Source organism: Lissotriton helveticus, chromosome 12 (assembly GCF_964261635.1).
Source record: "Lissotriton helveticus chromosome 12, aLisHel1.1, whole genome shotgun sequence".
NCBI classification, from domain to species: domain Eukaryota; kingdom Metazoa; phylum Chordata; class Amphibia; order Caudata; family Salamandridae; genus Lissotriton; species Lissotriton helveticus.
The window spans coordinates 835,718,865-835,730,763 of record NC_136073.1 but is presented as its reverse complement, the minus strand read 5'-3'; positions in this window follow the sequence as shown (position 1 = coordinate 835,730,763).

The following is an 11,899-nucleotide window of genomic DNA, read 5'->3' as shown; positions in this document are numbered from 1 at the left end:
AGATAGTTAGCTGTGCTGAACAGAGAAAAAACAAATCACAGTTGAAGCTCTGGTACACAAGGAATTGGACGACATTGCCATCGTCCTAGTAATGTTTCCACTAATCTTCCCAAATCGTATCAATGAGCCGAGTGATTGTACCGATGAGCTGAGTGCTACTGAACAGGACCACAAATGCTTAACCGTGAATGTTGCACCTAATATGGAGTTCCATCCTCTAACCAAGAGACAAAGGAAAAGGCTAAGAAAGGCCCATAGCAAAAAAGAAGTCTGACCACACTCGCAGAAAGTGAGGTCTCCCCAAACAACTCATATATTTTTCAATTTTTTCAAAATGCTGTCCCTCTACCCTAATGACCTCAATCTCAAAAACCTTTGACGTCACAGATTTTCTACAAATTAAGAAAGCAATTGACAAACATCCAAAGTTACAAAGTAGCCTACACCAGTATAGGGCCCTTGGCTCACAAATCCTTAAAATGATTCACACACTCTAAAAAAAGTGTTGAACAGTTTTTTGGAAACAAAGGTGCTTTGCCAAAGTTCACTTCAAGGGAGCAAAAGGATGGCAACAAAGAAATCTGACCTTTTAATAATGCTCTACAGCAGTGTTTCCCAAACTGTGGTCCGCGGACCCCCAGGGGTCCCTGACACATTCCCAGGGGGTCCGCAGGTAGCCGTTTTAAAAGCACAAAAACATTTCTTGTATAATTAGCAGCTTTCCAGCAACAATAAAAGTGTCAAGAGAATGCCAGTGATTAATGTACCTGCTGGAGCTGAGGAGAGTTTTGTTCAATGGCAGCTTTGATTTAACTACTGTAGCACAGAGGGTTAATGTGCCTACTGCAAAGAACGTGTAACATGCATCTTAAAAAGCAGCATTTTATATGCCTAGGTTCGTGGTTACTGCTTTTGTCACAGAGATTCCTTTATTATTGTGCACTTCATAAGTGACAATCGTAATCTAGCAGAGGGACCTATAAACTGTCCTCAAAATCAAAGAGCTGCTTGCAAACTGCATGGTACCCGTTAGTAACTTATATTTTGTCCCAGTTATTCATTATCCTGATGCTGCTAAAAAGATATATTTGGGTGGAAATACATTTTTAATATTAAAGTCAATGCTAGCCACTGTGTTATGCTCTGAATCCTGAGTTTGTGCTTTTCCAGACCAAGCACTCTTTAAACATTTTATATACACACTGATTTACATGTATGATTCAATGTCTCTATATGTGTGTGATGTAAAGTGCTCTGACATCATACAATGGTATGAGAGATGCTACAAAACAAATGAAATACATGTGACAGATGGGCTATTACTTCAATATAAAATACTAAGGCCAGATGTACGATCTGTTTTTATATGCGCGAACGGGTTCGCGAACCCGTTTGCGCATGCAAAAACCTATTGGGCCATGTACATAGCCTATTTCGCGAGTCGCAATTTGTTTGCGACTCTCTAAATAGGTTTTGCAACTTGCTATTTGGAAGGGGCATTCCCTTCCAAATAGCGAGTCTCTAAACCATGTACAAATGTTTTGCGGTCGCAAAACAGTCACAATTACCACCTACTTCAAGTAGATGGTAATGCATTCGCAAATGGGAAGGGGTCCCCAGGGGACCCCTTCCCCTTTGCAAATGCATGCAAAATTATTTTTTAAGGTCAAGCAGTGGTCCCAGAGACCTCTGCCTGCCCTTAGAAAATGAAACGAAAATGTTTCATTTTCTTTTTTTTTTTTAAATGCATGGTAAACAGGCTGCATTTTTTTAACTGCTTTATTTAAAAGCAGTCCGAGACATGGTGGCCTGCAGAGCCCTGGGAGGGCTGGCATTCCCAGTGGGCTCGCAAATTGCGAGAGGCTCATTAATATTAATGAACCTCGCAATTTGCGACCCCACTGGGAATCCCAAACAGTGTTAAACACACTGTTGTACATTTCATCTAGCGACTCGCAATTTGCCACTCGCAATGTGTCGCCAATTGCGAGGCGCTAAATGAAATGGTCGTACATCTGGTCCCAAAATCCTTAGTGCTTTGAGTATTTGTTTTGTGTGCACACGTGTGTATTTTTTCGAATTACTGTTTTAATGTTTGAAATTTAACTCATACAAATTGCTTGGGGGTCCCCGGCTTCCAGTGGTGACTCAATGGGGAGTCAAAAGTTTAGGAACCACTGCTCTACAGTAATAAGGTGGTACAGGTCCACAACGTAGCCCCAGTCTAAAATAAAACAAAAAAAACTTGCAGTGTCTCAAACCTCTCAACAACTAGAGTTAATGAAACCTATTGAAAAGCTGGTGCTGTTCCGTGAAGGCTCTCCAAAAGACATCAAAAGAATAACACCTCAAAATCCACTGCCTCTTAACACCCAGAGAAAGCCTATTTCATCTGTTAAAATACATCTTCTGGCACGCTCCTACAATTGCATGTTGTAAACGTGAATTTGAACAGCCCCAGTTCCAATCCTGGACTCCACAGTGCCATAAGCCTTACGGAAAGTGAAAAGAAACAGACTATGAAGTATCCTGAATTCAAATTGAAAGGAGCCTTTACAAATTTTAAAAGAGGGAATATCCTAGAATTTATAGAAGCGCACATTGATCAGAGACATCTTAAATCACACAAAATATTTTGGTATAGTTTATTCCCTAACACTCCTACGGTGAGAACAACTCAACAAGGATTACTCGGCTATGGCAGATGTTGCAAGCTATGCACTCACAGAAAAAGCCATATTTAAAGGATGGGGAACTGATGTTGTCATACTAACTCATCAAGCTTTCTACACAATGATTCTTCCACAAGTAGTAAGCAAACAAAATGTCACTGTAAACACGTTGTTTAGACAACGCGGACTTTCAGTGCTATTAAACTGGCTCTCAGAAGTCTGTTTTTGAGAAGGTATTCTGGCACAAAATGTGCCATTACAAAACTTGATATTCGATTAATCAATGATCACACTAATCAGAGGGTGTGGGTGTCCACCCCCCCCCCTCTTCAGAACCGGCATGAATTATACTTGTTGCAACAGAAACCCAACCAAAAGTATTTTACTAATGGAATATGGGAGGCTTTAAAAGGTTAATTCAAGACAATGACACGATTTCCTTTTATGCCACCGTCAACTTTTTATGTTGTTATGAAACATGTTGCGCATCGCATGTATGGTTACCAGGCTTCTAAGCTTTCCTTAACTAAAAAAGGATGCTAAGCAAGCGCGAGCAAAGGGTTGGCTTGCCATTTTGTATGTATGGATAAGAATGTCAAGATATCCCCAATTTAGGGTTCTTTAAGCAACCAATGGAAGAGAAAAAGCGACTTGACAGACTGACTAGATCACAAGTGCAAAAATCCTCTTTAAACACAACAAAGAATACAGGGCCAAGGTCCTCACAACGCCATTAACTTTCTGTTTAACCACGCAAGTAATTCCAAAGTTGTGACAAGGCTCACGAATTCAACTCGTCTACAAAAAGGTAATCATGAAAATCCGGTTAGCTACTGATTAATAGCCCTGCTGGACATCGAGGCAGTGAGGTGCAACACGTTTTCTGCGTGATTTAGAAAAATGGGCTGAAGAACAAGATTGTGTCCCTTTACACAAACAAGATTCCGCCCAGGCACCAGCACCAAATGTAACATAGCTATAGCTAGGATTGGAAACTTGTTCTTCTCCTAGCATTTAACCTCCGCAAGAAGATGAGTGACATTCAGATCTTCACGGTAAGAGAGCATTACCTATATTTCTGTGATTTCAGAGCATTTTAAAGACTAAATCGCGCTTTACCTTTAAGTACTATCAGATGTTCATGTCAAAGAGCCTTTGGTCCTTAAAATGTTCTTTGAAGATCACAAAACTTAAGCAGAAAGGGTTCTTTGTATCCTATACTTGAGGTCTAAAATGTTATATAGACAGAAAAAGCAAATTTTGGAAATCTTGACTACTTATAGCTGATGAAAAGGGCAATCTCTATGAAAATAAAGAGTAGCTCGCTGGGCATCGGCTTGCCACTGGATTCAAGCTATCCTGGCTGATAAAGGGACATACCCTGAAACTGGTCCCAGGATGCTTGTTATCCAGTCCAGGGAGGACTAGGTCTGGCAGTTCGGCCTGGACTGTTCCCATGGGCAGCAGGGTCAAGACTGATTTGCAAATGGCTGGGTCCAAACTGGGGTAGCATTGTGAGCAAAAAACGATGGATTTAACCCAGATCTGTGATTAGGGGTTTGGGGAATGTTTGGCATACCGTCCATCATCTTTTTGTGTTGCTAAAATGTTATATAAGCAGAACAAGCACATTCAGAAAATCTTATCAACTGCTTATAGCTGATGAGGGCAGTCTATGAAAAGAAGAAGTAGCTAGCTGGGCATTTGTCTGGAATCATGTACTATCACAATTAGACTGTTCACCCTTTACAATGTAAGAGTTTCAGCGCACTCAACAAGAAGTGAGCTAACATCAACAGCTTTGTTCGCTGGGGTATCATTAGCAGCCATTTCCCATGCAGCAACCTGGAACAACATGTACATATTTACTCTGCATTACTGGGTAATCGACAGTAGAAGGAGAAGCTGTATTTGTACAAGCAGTTCTCCACCATCTTCATCCATAAGGTGAGACATTTTTAAATTGCTTCCCCAACTTTAGCATATATTGGTATTATATTATATATCTGCTTGCTACTCCTATTTAAGTATGTGAATCTATAAAATTCTGGAGAAGAAAAAGTTACTTACCTGTATTTGTAATTCTCCAGAATTAGGACTTCGATGCCAACTCCACTCCTTCCCTTGCTAGGCAAATAAGAACAATAGTTACTTACCTGTAATCTGTGGTATTGATGTCTTTCATAGATTCACATGGCTGAATCATTCCCCGTCGTCGGAGTGGGACTCCCACTCCGACGACGGGGAATGATTCAGGCATGTGAATCTATGAAAGACACCCCAATACTGGAGAAGATATGTAATGAATTCCAGAAACTGAACTGACTAGACAGGGGGGTAACAGTAGAATGACCAACCAGGGGATGAAGCAGAGAGGCTAGATTAGCCCCCAGATGACCAGGATTACAGTCCAAGAACCACATCTGAAGGCCTGCATCCAATAGTAAAGGTGCCAGAAGCCAAGGTGACTTGGAGTGTTTGAAATTAAAGCAGGAATTCCAAAGGTAACAAACAAAGCCCAGTATATGTGGAGGAAGGGGTTAACCGGAGCTTCCCCTACCCACTCGAAGCAACTGAAAGAGAGCAAAACAGGTGCAGGTACAGTTCGCAAACGGTGTAAACTATGAGACCGGATTCGATCGTTCATCTGGCGCTGTTGCCAGGCAAGGTGTAAAACTGTGGCTGGTGCTTAAATCTTAAAAACAAAAGAGGGTCCCTGAAGGCTAAATGCTGGGAGAGGAGGCAATGAAAAGCAATCCAAAGAACATAGAAAAACCTCTCCTAGAAATGTATATAACAATAGGTAATATATCCATCAATTTTTATAAGACATCATTGTCCCACACAGAAACAATTTATAAGCAAAACATTTATTTTTTCAATTCCATCGAGAAACACAAATTCATAAAAGACATTTAGATATATATTAATATACAATACAATTAATCAAATAAACATAGCATATAACCCCCAGTCAAACTAACACATTCAAACATCCTCTCAACCAATCACTACATCATACACTACAAGGCAAAAGACAAATACATAATCACAAAACCAGAACGGCCTAAATCAAAAAAATACAAACAAAAGACAAAGCGACGGCGCGCGTTTTGGAAAGGACAATAGATTTAAAGTTCCTTCGTCAGGGTGCAAGGAACGCCAAAATTAATTAGTAAATTCTTCACAGGTCAGGATGACTTGGATACTTTCAACACTTAATTCCTTTAGAACAACACTTTCAGGGGTTAAGTTTTGATGATGATGAAGAGAAATGTATAATACAAGGTCTGTGGGGACAATGTAGGGAAACATTAGACAATTAATTTTCAATATCATCACGCTACGCTACTGGAGAAACCACCACCAAGTACAAGTCGTGCTACTTAGACTGACCAGTGCATAGAACATTCAGATTAAAACGAAAAAGGTAAGTGCATGTAAAGAAAATAGGGCATGCCAGATGAGGTGAAGAAAGAAAGATTGATTCTGAAGTAAAACCTTAAGCCCCAGAATACACCCAAGGAGAGACAAAGGTAGGGTAAAAGCTGAACCAACACCCAATTCTAACAAAACATCTTCCATGACCTACCCAAGTTCTAATGGTGAATCACATCAATGCGAAGATAGCCAATCGGTCTACGGGTTCCTGGGTACAAATCTAGTACAAGCAATCAATAATTAGAGAGTATATACAGGCTCACAGGGGAACAAATATACCCTAACGTCCAGAGCTCTAGTCCATAGACCTATAGCGTAGATTTACTCACTTTTCAAGCAACTGTTTATAGTGTAAATGCTGTGCAAGAACGGGGGCAGGAAGTCTCAGAACTAAGGAGATCGGCCAGAAGTAGGTAGCTGGAATAAAACCAGGAAGCAAAAAGAAATTAAAAGGGGGAAATAACTGGGATAGAAAAAAACCTAATTCCTATTAAGAGAGTACACTCGAAATAGGAAGGGAAGAAAAGATACCTACCCAGATAGCACACAATAGGCTCTCCCGAAAACCCTAGGTCTGACAGGGATAGCGGGCCCACAGCTCACGTTTCACCCACGGATTAACATGGTCCTCGGCGATGGGACACACAAATTAGTTAAAAGCTGTCAGGTACGAAAGCTGCAAAAAAACAGAACCGGAAGTCAACCGGTAGCCCACTGAGGAAACAAAGAGAATGCGCTAGAACCACTAGTAGGCACCAAAAATCGATCATAGGAGAGAACCCTGTACTTGGGACCTATAGGTGTGGGAACTGTCATGCCTGCGGATCGGCCAAACGTGACCTGTGGGCCTGCTATCCCTGTCAGACCTAGGATTTTCGGGAGAGCCTATTGTGTGCTATCTGGGTAGGTATCTTTTCTTCCCTTCCTATTTCGAGTGTACTCTCTTAATAGGAATTAGGTTTTTTTCTATCCCAGTTATTTCCCCCTTTTAATTTCTCTTTGCTTCCTGTTTTTATTCCAGCTACCTACTTCTGGACGATCTCCTTAGTTCTGAGACTTCCTGCCCCCGTTCTTGCACAGCATTTATACTATAAACAGTTGCTTGAAAAGTGAGTAAATCTACGCTATAGGTCTAAGGACTAGAGCTCTGGACGTTAGGGTATATTTGTTCCCCTGTATATACTCTCTAATTATTGATTGCTTGTACTAGATTTGTACCCTGGAACCCGTAGACCGATTGGCTATCTTCGCATTGATGTGATTCACCATTAGAACTTGGGTAGGTCATGGAACAAGTTTTGTTAGAATTGGGTGTTGGTTCAGCTTTTACCCTACCTTTGTCTCTCCTTGGGTGTATTCTGGGGCTTAAGGTTTTACTTCAGAATCAATCTTTCTTTCTTCACCTCATCTGGCATGTCCTATTTTCTTTACATGCACTTACCTTTTTCATTTTAATCTGAATGTTCTATGCACTGGTCAGTCTAAGTAGCACGACTTGTACTTGGTGGTGGTTTCTCCAGTAGCGTAGCATGATGATATTGAAAATTAATTGTCTAATGTTTCCCTTCATTGTCCCCACAGACCTTGTATTATACATTTCTCTTCATCATCATCAAAACTTAACCCCTGAAAGTGTTGTTCTAAAGGAATTAAGTGTTGAAAGTATCCAAGTCATCCTGACCTGTGAAGAATTTACTAATTAATTTTGGCTTTCCTTGCGCCCTGACGAAGGAACTTTGGATCTATTGTCCTTTCCGAAACGCGCGTCGGCGCTTTGTCTTTTGTTTTTTTGTTTTAGGCCTTTCTGGTTTTGTGATTATGTATTTGTCTTTTGCCTTGTAGTGTATGATGTAGTGATTGGATGAGAGGATGTTTGAATGTGTTAGTTTGACTGGGGGTTATATGCTATGTTTATTTGATTAATTGTATTGTATATTAATATATATATATATAAATGTCTTTTATGAATTTGTGTTTCTCGATGGAATTGAAAAAATAAATGTTTTGCTTATAAATTGTTTCTGTGTGGGACAATGATGTCTTATAAAAATTGATGGATATATTACCTATTGTTATATAAATTTCTAGGAGAGGTTTTTCTATGTTCTTTGGTGCTTAAATCTTCCCAGCTCCTGCTGAAGTTACCAGAATATTCTGGTTTCTTCCTGAACATTCTGGATTTTCTCAGAATGTTCCAGCTCCTCCAGAATGTTCTTGTTCTTTCGACCTCGTCCTGGAAGTACTGATCTGTGTTAACCTGTGACTTCACCCTCCTTCGCCTCCCAAGCCTCCACTGGGCTATCTGCCACAGTCTCCAAGGCTGGCCCAACGCAAGCTTGTATTGTGGTCAGAGGAATGAGACCACGTCCCTAAACCACTGGACATCAACCCTAGAGAGCATGGACTCCAGGATTCCTTACATGCCTCACCCATTGCTCTAAAGAAGTTAATCCAGATCTCTGAGCACAGTATCATGTTTTGATATATAGGATTAGGTTTGAATCATGTTTCAGATTTGACTTTGGGCCCAAAACATTAATCCACAAAAATCATAGCCTCCTCAAAGTGGGATGTCAACAACCTCCATCACAGTGACCTACTAAAGTTAAACTTCCCTTATCAGTGTCATCATGAGCAGTAAGGAAGTAGGGTTGACACAAAACTCCTGCCACTTCTAGACAACTCCACAGACAGGAAAACACACCGGATAAAGCCACACAGTCAAACAACATTCAGATGGATGAAGAAACTGTAGAAAACAACTAGCCCAGGTAAGATACAAGTACAGACTCAGCAGGCTGGCTATCTTCTTGGTTTTGTTCCATGAGTGGAAAAGAGGTTGACCTTATGTGCACCATTCTCAATATTTTACTCAAACCTGCATTCATGTTAACTGGACTCTTTGTTTTGTGAATGGAATCCTGGGTGTCCATCATACATTGCTTCCAGGGACATGGCTTGTAGGGCTGGGAAATAGCCTGGGTTTCTCACAACTTGACCATAACCTAGGTTTGTCACGTTACTCCTGCCTAAATAGTTCTGCCATCCATATAAAGCTCACTCGTGAGGCTCTCTCAGCATCTCTGACTCGAAATATAGCTTGATCCTTGTGATAATACCCATTTTTCTAACCCTTCAAATTTCATCTAAAGCTGATCGCTCTTATATCTCGGCGCAGCGTGCCTACCACTGGTCTTTAATTTGGCCTGATAACGGTGCACAAAGAGGAGAGTAAAGTGAGCAGAAAGGGACAGGATTCAGGACGGAAATTGCCCTAACTATTCCTGGACTTAGGGGTTGTCCTGATACATGCTGCTGTGAGTACTGCAAGGCGTAGATCTGGACATGGCTGGTTGGACTATCGACATGAACTGGTCAGTACCTGGACACTAAAAAGCATGGCTGGCTGATTAGCTTTAAGACAGCTGTGTGGAGAAATTATCAACATAATTGCGTGGTGAAGGTATTATACTAATAACTATTGCCACTTAACCTAATGCATACACTATTAACAATGTATGATTAATATCTTGGTCTTTTGCCTTAACCAAGTATGGTATTTTTATCTAATATTCTAGTAAAGTGCTGTTGTATTACTAAAATATTAATCGTTTTGGTGTCAAAATGGAAATTAATTCACAAGTTGATTTATTCTGTGGTGCACTCTGTGAGCTCCTGAACTCAAAGTCCTTAGTGGTCATTCAAGGACACTGGAGCCACGATAGTCCTGGGATTTCAGCAAATGTTTTCGAAGCAAAGCACGCTTCAAGAATATTTGTGGAGCATGCTCAAAAGCACCCTTGAGTGTAACAAGCTCATTATTCTGGGATATGTTCCAAGGAATGAGGCAATACAGGTGTAGGGTGCAATTATAGGTCAAACACCAGAACTGAGATGGTAATTCTAGGTCAAGTTTTCTGGTGTGAACTGGATCTTAACCTACGTTTGAACTATCTATCAAGAACTAAAAGATACATTTAAAAGACATGCACCGATAATAGAAGTGACATAATTACTGATGTATTCACATCTGAGATCACAACTATTAATAGGAGATCCTAAAAGGACTCCAGAAGGATAGGAAAGCACACAATTGATGCAGATACAACATAAACGTAATGCAAGAGCTCATTCAGTTGCTAAAGATTTTTGATGTCCGGTTGCCATGGGAGGAGTTGTAACTTTCACACAGCATAGGGTCCGGCGTTCACATGAAAGGTGTTAATGCCGTTTATGAAGGGGGAACTCGGCTCCAACTTAGTGATCAAATCAGGCTCTTTAAGGAGAATTGGTGGTTGAAAGGACCAATGGTACTCGTAAGACTTTCAGAGCCTTCAGCAACAGCACTTACTCGAATTCCCTATAGAGCATGCAGCAAGTAATTATTCTACCATACACCTTTTGAAATGCGATTTGGAACCAAAATGTTAATTTGAGATCTTCTTGCTCTCACAGATTTCTCTGAACCATCTTGATTTCCTCTGCGGAACTTACAAGAAACATGTGAAGGTTGGCTGTAGCAAGGTCTGCCTTGCCAAACGTAAGTGCATTAGCAGGTTAGCACCAAAGCTGACGACTAAGTCTACGAAACAATTATGGAAATAACAAGTATATGGTCTATCATAAAAATAACTGGTACAGTCATCGACACATGGGTACAAGAACTGTGTTCTACAGGGGTATGGAATTCCTATAGTTTGATGACCAGGACATATTGTTAAGGAACAAGTTTTCATGTTTATTTTGCCCTTGCAGCACAAACCTTTTAACTGACAGTTTACAGTAACACAGTATGAATCTGTGATAGAGCACTGTCTGCATTTAAGGTAAGATTTGTATCCATATGTTTATGCTGCTCAAATTGGAATTTATGGTTCCTTATTGCAAATTCTGTACTATTAGGCTTAGCCTTCGAAGGAAATGTTAGAAGCCCGAAGTGCAATACAGAGTAGTTCCAGCGTAGAAATATCAACGTTTGCAAAGTTTAACAATATGAGGCAACCTATAATGCTCCGACAATGCTCTCTGACTGGATGCACATACTTGCAGTAACGTAAAAGCAAGACTGACGATTCTTTTCTTTCAAAATAAAATTTTCACAAAAAAAGGATGTTACGTAATGGCCTGATCTGCCAACTTCAGAACCAGTTGGAACCACTTTTGAGTAACTGTGTCGACATCAACATTCAGTGATTCCGAGCAAATCCCTTAATCTCCCCGTTCCTACGATTCAGCACCTTGAGACCCTCCCGAGTGATTTGCCATGGTTTACAAATCCTGGATTTATTTACTTTAAAAAATATGCAACTAGAAAAAAGGCTTCGCTTAATTAATGTAACATTTTTGGTATTATTTCTTTAAAGTTTCATTAACTAAAACAAGTTTGATACAAGCTAGTATTAAAAAAAATATTAACAATAGAATATAAGTGCAAATCCATTTTTTGCTGCAAGATTATGGGAAACATGAAAATAAATACGATTGGGATAGCCAATAAGTCTGACATTGGTTGTCCGCCTTTTGGTTTTGTCAATATGTATCTTGTTTCGACATCACTTTTGTAAAACTTTATTGTTGTGGCAGATGAAGGGCCCTCACCAATATAACAAAAACATTGTCTAAAAGCAAAAGTATTTTTTGGTCTCAAAGTAGCACACATTGCAATAATAGTCCCTGACAATGAAAGAAACTATTTTGTGTGCCGATATGCTGCTTAGGAATGAGCAAAATGGGGTCACTCACAGTCAAGACAGCCAAATGTTAGATAGACAGAGAGATACATAGAT